Genomic DNA, 10,377 nt, shown 5'->3' on the forward strand with positions numbered 1-10,377 from the left:
TAAGATTCTCTCACAGAGACGAACCAGAAAAGCGAAAGCAGCTCTCAAAAGGGAAACCTCAGAAGTCACTGACAGACCTAAACAGAAACGAATGCAAGTAACCAAACAATGTTAATGCATTTCTTACATGCAAGCAATAGAACAAACCTCGACCAACAAAGCAAGTAGAGCCTTAGTTCACATATCGGTATAAGACCTCGCCTTCGCTTTTAGCAACGTTACAGCCATGATGATTTAAGAGCCACATATATCAGCATTTCAAACCCAAAGCCATTCAGTGTAATAACGGGGTAATTTTTATAACTGCTACTGCTACGGCTACGGCTACTGCTACTTTTACTACTTTCAAAAGTATAACCAAACTGCATTTCCATTTGAACATATATGGCTATATACAAAACTTAGAAAACAAAAGCAATTACGGTCGACAATGAAAGATGACACTGAAGAACGATAACAATCCGAGCAAAATGAAAACGTAGAAAAACATGAATCACCGACAGAGAATTTAACCGGAAATCGACGGGCGACCACCTGGCTAAACCGCACCCAATACTTCTCACTGCAATTCTTCAACTAGACAAAAACTCCCTTAAATTATTGAACACTCCTTCTAACGACATAAAATATTTTTTTAAAAATCAGAATAATGCCTTTGATTTTAACATTTCCCTGTTTAATAACGAGTTAAAATCAAGAACTTTGACTACGCATCTAAAAAACCAGATCAATGATCACCATCTAGGTTCACTGTTGCCATGGATAATGAAGGAAAAAACAAATTTCAAAAGAAGACTGTCAGGTGTGGGGTTCGAACCCACGCACTCATACGAGTATCAGAGCTTAAATCTGACGCCTTAGACCGCTCGGCCAACCTGACTACGTACACATGGCGCGAGATTATACGATCGATTTCCAACATAATAAGGGAGTCTCTCTCTCTCTCTCTTTCCCTCTCTCTCTCTCCGAGAGCTCGCGCATCTGGTAGCGATGCACGTGGACGACGAATAGATTCTACGGACGTAATAACAAGTGGGCCACAAGATACATACTTACACCACCATCATGTAATAAAAGTAATCATTCTAAAGTAAATTATAACAAATAAGAGCCCTGGAGTAAAAAAAAAAAAAAAAAAAAAAACTCGCAAAAATCTAAACTTCACATGAAAATGCGTAGACACGATAATATAGTTACATCTTTAATAAATGCGCCTAACAAAATAAGTATACAAACATTTAACAAACCATCTCATATTTTAAGTGGTGGGGGACATGGCATTAATTAGTTCGCTGAAGTTACATATTTCACATAATTAGGTAACAAGGTAAAAGTATTCTGCTTTCATACTTCACAGACACGTGACCCGGCTCTCATCGGCAAGTGATATTCCATCACATAATACGCGGCCTGTCCACTGCAACAAAAAATCAATTGCATGATTGCGCTGCATAACCGAGTCCTTATTCTATATGACTTGCCGTTCCAGTTACCTCACCACCGTTGTAATTACCATCACCGTTATTAGCATCATGATCGTTATAATATTAATAACAGGATAGAACAGCAAGTATAAAAATATACTCAATGCGAGTTAATATTTCGTTAACCTCACCGCCATCATCATTCCCACACTAGCAATAATAACAGCAATAAGCGGTAATATAAAACGTAAAAACTCCTGTTAGAGCTGATGATAATAATGTATAACTTTCCACTACATATACTGTATATCCAGCCATGACTAAATTGCGCAAAAGACCCCTAATATTTCAAGTCATTAGCGATTACCAGAAAGTCAGACTCGCAAAACAACTTTACGGAAAATGACTCAAGCACGAACATTATCAATCTTCGCAGATATTTTCAAGTGAGTAAGAAAGTGAACAAAGACTGCATTCAAGTGTGAAGTTGAATGAAAGACGAACGAAGAGTGAATGATGGCCTCTAAATGCGTCAGTTCCACCGAGGATTGTAAATGAGAGATCGAAGGTCAATGTGAGAAACGAAATAATAATAATAATGATGATAATAATAATAACAGTGGTGGAGAGGAATAAGACGGATACGACGGTGTCACGCAACCTCTCCTCCTTAAGGAGGATGAGGCTGGGAGACTGTGGCTGGACCTGTGTCCCTGGCTAAACAGGTATTCTGTTTAGATGACTTTTAAACGCAAGATGTGTTCGCCGTTAATTACTTCGAACTAGGATCCTCCATTGTATAATAATTCAAAATTAGAAGCAACATTTGATGTCTATTATTACTAGTCAAACCAACATTTACCGAGAATTGCAAAATGTCGACGGCTTAAAAACAGGAAATACATGACGTCAGTCACTTCCAGGCAACTCACAACTAATGTCAATTTCCTTCAAACCTGAGTAAAATTGTATGTCGATGAAAATGTGGAAAAAATTACAGAAGGGCTGCAATAAACGTGTAGCTTTGTGTCTCTCATCAAATACCAATTGCAGTGACGGTTTTCACACCAGTCGGTTGTCAAAATAAAAATATTAAAACGGACTAGCTATCCACATAATGGTAAAAGTTTCCCGAACCAACTGTCATTTTTTTTCCCCAAAGGGATTCTTGTCCTTTTCAAGGAATATGGAAGTAACTACTCGACCGAAATTTCCGCTTCACGAAATCAAGGAAGATTTTCTAGCACTTGATTAGAAACTATTTCTGCTGCCGTCCCTTCCATTATCACAATATACAGGTTGCTTTTGAAGCTAAATAAATACCTATTTATATACTCACAAAAAAGCAGATGGTTTTTCTATGTCGACTTCGCTTAGAAGGTCTCATATCAACACGCATTCAGTATCTGAAAGTGCCATTTTCTTAAGGTAGTGGAAAAAGTCTGAAAAATATCGTAAACTCCACATATCCTCATTCTTGTTAAAATCAATAACTGTAGTCCCATTCTTTCTACTGTGGACAAGTAATTTTTCATTGTTTGAAACGTATAATCGATTTGATTCTGCGATATATAAGAGGATTCATCTCACACAGCGTCCAAAGCAGACCATGCAAAATGTAAAAGCGAATTCTAACAAATTCACACTTTAACTCGGATGTCAAACGTATCATATCGATTTGCAGCCGTTTGTCATCACAATTCCTCACTCGCAAGGGTATACAGTATTTCACTTTATTCGTAGCTGAAAAATCTGCTGAACTTTCCATTGTATTTCCGCCAATTCCACTTTAATACACTAAAATCAAACTGAAAATGAAGCCTAAAACAATCTAAAATGTTCTAGCAACTATCTTTCTCTAATTCTGGCGTGAATTTTTTTTAGGTTTTTGTTCTGTTTTCTACAAGGTTATTTACATTCAAGTCCTTAGGTAAAATAGCCGTTATATCATTAGCAAATCTAAACCACGGTACAGATATTTGAATTGTCTTACAATGAACGGAATATTCCACAATAATTTTTTTGGGCTGTGGGTAATTCTCTACAACTAAGACTCAGAAATCTATACGTACAATTAATTAAAATACCATATTACTGAGTTTATTCAAATCCTTACACCACGACTTAAATAATGATGTAAAGGACATTTTGGGTATATTCAAGTATGTTAACGTTCATGTTTGAGCTTATAAACTGGAGCGTATAGTTTACATATATGATACATAGGTGTCAATAACAATGCAGCAAATGTCCAATTAATGCAGAAGACATGCATGTAGCTGTCAGGCGCTTAACATCAAGCAAGGCTACTAAGGTTGCATTTTTGCCTGCGTTGGTCAAGGCCTAAAAGACCGGTGTAAAACAAACGCAATATATGATCTGGACTGGGGGCTTTCAACTGGTCGTGTCTCATTCGTATAGAGTGTCTTCTACTGGATGGGAAGATATGATCCGACTAATGCTTCATGTTTATGGTCTGTTTCTGGGTGGAAATACTCACGGCTCAGCTTCGGCTATAAGGAGGCAGCCGTTGTTTCCTTTCCTGCGAATGACCTTGGTGGGATTTCATCAGCTCTTGTATGGAACTGAATCGAACGCGTCTCGTGACTGGACGGCTTCCTACCATTGCTGTCTACGAAATGCTAATGAATGGCGAAGCAGATGAGCAGACAAATGCAGTCTATATATTCACATACCCAGAGATGTCTCAATCTCAACCGTAAACTACGTGCTCCCTTAAGAAAGACATGCCATGCACTCTCAGCTAAGCCAGATATCGTCCTTACTCCGGTCATTTATGTTGCACCCAACACGAGCAACAATGCAGCTTTGGCAGTCACACTTGACGGAAATAGGCAAGCAATTGTATGAATATCTTCCATAGTTAATGTATAATTACCCAAGACAATAATGATATATCACATATCCAATACGCATTATCATACGCATGGAAACTATACACATTATTTCATAACCCTTGACCACTTATGTTGTACACAATCTTACATACATATTTATTTCTGAATATTTGGAATTATACACAATTTTATGTACATACATGAATCATATATCATATGATACACGCTAATTTATATGCTCACATAAAATTACTCTCACACTGAAAGATATTTTACATAGATATTTAAGCAAATTTATATACAAATCAACGCACACTTATTTTCACAAATGTATATTGTATCCACATATTCAGTATCATATAACTATAAATAGGAGCAATGAAACTTCATATGTGACTCACCCATTAATATCTCAAACAACCAGACTGTCTGTGTAGTCTGAATGTCACACCCAAGGTCACCTTTGTCACACCTTTACGAGTAACATTTCTGTCCGCAAGATGGAAATATTAAAAACCTCACAACGGGACTTTTTCTCTAGAGCAGGTAATATCATGGGATAAAGGCTGTTCTACAAGCAACGGTCCGTACTGGCACACAGCCGCCTTAACCTACCAACAACAACATCAACAACATCGCAACTCAGCATTCCCTGTCGTGACAAGAACACTACCTTTTCACCTAGAACAGACCCTGAAACTGACCGAAGTTACGAACACCTCTGCAATTTACTTAGATACCATTACGTCAAATGCTATAAATAAAAACACGCACATACATACATACATACATGCACAGATATATATGCATTTCTCTTTAGCTTTCAGAGAGACAACTCCTCGACACTTTATGAATTTACAAGTGATAACAGTCAAAGTCGAAGTAAAATAAAAAATAGAAAGGCAACCAAGCATGAAAATGGAAGTACAACAACAGCCAGCATGATGATGACACGCTGGCTACTTGACAGTTATCCGTTGCATATTCTGAAAGAGTGAGGGAAGCCGTCCAGCTAGAAAGCAATATGCAATTTATTTCAGTGATACTGAAGGTCTTATATATATATGTAATTTATGTATATGTGTGTGTATGTACGTGTGTATGGATATATATATACACATATATACACATACAAGTGTGTGTTTCCATTAACCCCAAACAAGACTGGCTACATTGCGTCCAAACATAAAATAGAAAAGAGCGCTTTCCTTATTTCCATGTTATAATCGATTATCGCTTGAGGATTAATCTTAATAGGAAGAAGATAACATCCGTGAAAGAAAAATTATTCAATTTTAAATCGTTTTTGCCACAGATTACAACTTGAAAGTAAACATCGCTTACCAAATATGTTTCAGGTCAGTCACCCTCAGAACAGTCCATAATTATGTCATGAACCAAAATAAATCTAGAAAGAAATCACAGCAATAAATGGCCACTTCTAGGCAATCAGCAACAAATAAAAGCCACGATTTAAACTAATCCGCATCTTTTCCTTATGAAGCACTGACACGTAAAAGCGAATTTTCTTAGCAGTCGAACATAAACTGCTGAAAGATGACGATTATCCCGGAGAAACCACGGGCTGGAAAACTGGAAGCGAAATACTCGTCCTAAAGCGTGAATTGGAACGTTTATATTCGATGACTGTAATGAAGATTGCCTGGCAATTTTCTCGAATAAACAAGGCAAGCAGTAAGAGGCCAACTCCACAGGAGACCGAGTCAAAATCATTTTGAAGTTTTGACGGTTTCCTTGGTACAATTGATGCCATTAAGAGAAGGGCAAGATGTGGATAATATAATCCGGATGCTGTATTTGAGGCAAAAACAGTATAAGGAAAGAAAGACTAGTAAACAAAGTAACGATGTTAAATTTTATACAGTTCAGTACTTTAATATATGTACACATACGAAAATATAAAGAAAGAAATTCGCGTTTAATTCGAGTCAGTTTCAAATACACTTCATTAAGAAATTTCCTCCAAACTTATTTATCGCATGGTTTCTCAACTAACTTCGTATATTTGGCACCTAGGTGTATATAATATAAAAATAATGGTTTTACTTAAAGCTATTCAGTAACTAAACGGGATTATTTTAGTTTTCGGATATATATATATATATATATATATATATATATATATATATATATATATATATATATATATTATATATATATATATATATTATATATATGCCTGTGTATGTATACACACATATTATATATATATATGTGTATATATATATATATATATATATATATATATATATATATATATCAAATATATATTAGCTAAAATACTAGCATATACTAGCATATTCTTTTCACCATTTTCCTGTTATAGATGTACCAGCTACTTATACTGGAACAGTAAGATAACTTTACATTTGATTTATATAGTCTGCGTAACAATTTCTTTGCCTGATTTCCTAAAATAATATACGTTATAATAATGTCAGAACTAGAGGACTGATTGATTTGTTTGCGTAAATTAGCGTCGTAATGAACATGGTCATCAACACTAGGGATATTTACATGATGACAATAGACGTCTGAGTCTTCTAATAGAACAAATGAAAGATCTTCGAAGCAAAGGAGACATTTTAAAGGCAGTATTTCATTTTGAACGGAATCAGGAGCAGATCACAACAGCTGATTTGGATTTACAGTATGTAACGTACGATCTGTTAAAACGCAACGCCTATACTGTAGAGTGCTACGATGCAGATGATGTGGCAACAACACACATGCCAAGCAGTTCTCGAAATTTACATTCAAAGTGCTGTAGTATCGACACAAGAGGAGAATGTTAAATACCCTTACTTCGGACTAGAGGCAATCCAAACTGGAAGTAATAATCAGGTGAAGAACGCGCAAATTTACAAAGTTAACATATAAAAGGAAATATTGCACAACAAAATTAATGAAGTTAGATGGTTACAGAAAATAAAATACCCAGTCAATTCTTAAACTTTGGAAAATTAATGAAGAATACATGAGGAGTGTACTTCACATAACTTGGATTCATATTAACCAATTAGCTCTTTTGGCAATAATGCTCTCTACAACATAATGTACATATTAAAAGTGCGATTACATAAAACATACTGTGTGTGTGTATATGTATGTATATGTATATATATATATATATATATATATATATATATATATATATATATATATATATATATATATATATATATATATATATATATATATATATATATATATATATATATATATACCTGTCTGTGTGTGCATAAAGCCTGTAACTTTGGTCATAATTCAAATTTACTTCAACCTGCCAAATTTCTATCCGATGAGTTATTATTATTGTGAAAATTCTAGATTAAAATAGTAACTGCACTGGAATTAACGATAACTTCTCTTTAATTCATAATTAATAAATATCATTAGTCACAGAATTTTCTACTAAAAATAGTTTACAGAAAAAATCGAAGCACTAAAAAGGTACAGATGTGCGTGGGGCAGCTAAAACAATTATATGCAAGCGCTTGGGCGGTTTAGATCTTCTGTATTAGATCCTAATAAAGATTCCTTGCAAGGTCTATGAAGCAAAACAGAAGCTGCCGACTTTTAATTTAAACTAGTGTTACATCAACATAATATTTAACGGTGACTGGCCAGCTGGACAGCAGTCTTGCTTGCTTGTAAATTGTTCTCTTCAAGAGGGCAAGGCCTTTTAATTAAAGATATTAATTAAAGATATATATATATATATATATATATATATATATATATATATATACACACATATATATATACATATTAGCCATAAATATCACTTGATTTCAAATCACATACCTTGCGAACAACTTACCCCCGAAATGGAATTAAAATTAGGCTAATAAGTGCTTCTGCGTTGGTCAGTGTCACTGTTTTCAAGACTATGGTTCAGATCCTGGCCAGCTAGGAAACACTTATCAATTATAATTCCCTCTGGATATAAGTTATTCTCCAGGTATAGTGAATTCGATATTATACAATAACTGCGGCTTATTATTTATAAATAAAAAAAAAAGTCAGGTGCATATGAGTGTCAACAATTTATATACACAGTATATATATAGATATATATATATAGTATATATATACACACATATATATAATATATATACATATAAAACATATACTGTATATACAAAGATTAAATTGTTTCCTCTAGCGAGTGGATTCAAGGAAAAAACGGGACAATGGTAACTCCTATATTCATACTTAAGCAGCTGATTCAGTGACTCATTTCCGCCTTCATCCTACCAGCAACCGTTATATTAACTCTCTAATGCCTACAAGAATAAACCGCTTCATTCTTCCAACTTCCACATTAATATTCACTACTCTATCTTCAAGGTTTCCATTTACCCTCATATCCTCACCTCCTGCTGCATGCATTCTCGACCTTCTACCCATGCAAACAATTTGAAGCTATCCTATGTATCCCGAAAGAAACTTGGTCGATTGCAACGTTCAAAAAACAACGTTCCTTTAAGTGCAATGATATGTGAGTTTTTTTTTTTTTTTGCCTATGGTAAAGATCATAGAGGCAACTTTCATTCAGTTTCCCCATATAAGTTTTAGCCTTACCATTTACACTTATACACAAAGAATTCACAAACTTCGTCTATACCTAATATAAGAAATATACCGAAATAAAAGCAAATATAATTGTCGAATTGTCTTTTTACATTATAAGTAAACCTTTGACGTTGTGTCGATTTTGTTATATCCATTAAACCGAAAGATATGAGAATATTTCCATACAATATAGAGACGGCATATGGTATTATTACGATACGCTACTGGCAAAATATGACTAACCGTAATCACAAATACAAAGGAATTTCTTCACTACACACTACACTCAGCAGAGTAATATAGATTATTAACTGAATACAATCCTTGAAACCGAAATTATCTTGGAAAATTGTATACTAGAATATACAAATATCCATAATCCTTGCATTTATTAAATTAATATCTAACGTTAACAAATTTGAAATTCTAGCGCTTATGTAATGAGGAAATAAAACTCTCACATCAAAAACATTTAACAGGAGCTTAACTGAGCAATTATTAGATTATAAAATTTAGGCCAGAAGCCAAGCGTTGGGACCTATGAAGTCATTCAGCGCTGAAATGGAAACTTAGGGTAAATAACCTTTTAAAGGTGCAACCGGAGGATGAACGGAGGTACAGTAAAAGGAATGACAGGGGCTGCAGTTAGGGGCCGAAGAGACGCAGTAAAGACCCTTAAGTAATGCCTACAGAGCACCGCGTGAGGTGCACTGATAGCACTACCCCCTACGGGCCTTAACTGAGCAAAGATTGTCCTAAAATTAATAGCGTTAATGGTCAGTCCTGGAATTCTTTCGTTTGATCACGACTGACTGCCGGCGGGTAATGATAATCTAATGGAAACTGTAATGCTGCCTCAACCACAAAGAAATAAATGCTATTACCAACGTTTTTCTCGTAGTCCACACTTTGCCAAGACGAACACACTCCCATGTATATTTGCATACAGATGCAGACTATATGTATATGTGTGTATATATATATATATATATATATATATATATAGGCCTATATATATATATATAAATACTTACTCTTTTCACTTTAGAAAAAAAAATCGTAACAGAAAACGCCTAAAAGCATTTGCATGTCTTTTATGCACCAGATTAAGGTAGAATACATCTATTACAAAATACAATTAGATCCTTCACAACAAGATTTTACATTATCTGAATTTAAAATGATAAATGGCAATTAGCCTAGTCGCTCTCGACTTTTACTTTTCTTCATTTGCCCAAATTAACTTCTGATGTGAAAGTATTCCAAGTAGAAAAGAAGAAAAAAAGAGAGCCAGACAGACACCAGAACTCTCTTAAATCTAGTCCTCGCATCAGAAGGTTAAAGGTGATACCGTAACGCCCAACCACAGGGATAAATTGCTACTTCTGCTGAAACCTTAGAGGTTAAGTTTGTTGTAAGTAGTATTGTTTAGTTGATGTCTTCGAAAAAATAATTAACCTCATCAACACGATCATTATAACAACTGTATATTATGC

At 34.7% G+C, this 10,377-nt stretch overlaps 1 non-coding gene across 1 annotated transcript; it reads right to left on the minus strand.

The window, feature by feature from the left end:
• Window positions 1-796: 796 nt before the first annotated feature.
• On the minus strand, window positions 797-880 carry TRNAL-UAA (transfer RNA leucine (anticodon UAA)). Its single transcript has one exon. It is a non-coding gene; the product is annotated as a tRNA-Leu (tRNA).
• Between the last annotated feature and the right edge of the window lie 9,497 nt (window positions 881-10,377).

The sequence above is a fragment of the Macrobrachium rosenbergii genome, chromosome 55 (genome assembly GCF_040412425.1).
Source record: "Macrobrachium rosenbergii isolate ZJJX-2024 chromosome 55, ASM4041242v1, whole genome shotgun sequence".
Taxonomy (NCBI): domain Eukaryota; kingdom Metazoa; phylum Arthropoda; class Malacostraca; order Decapoda; family Palaemonidae; genus Macrobrachium; species Macrobrachium rosenbergii.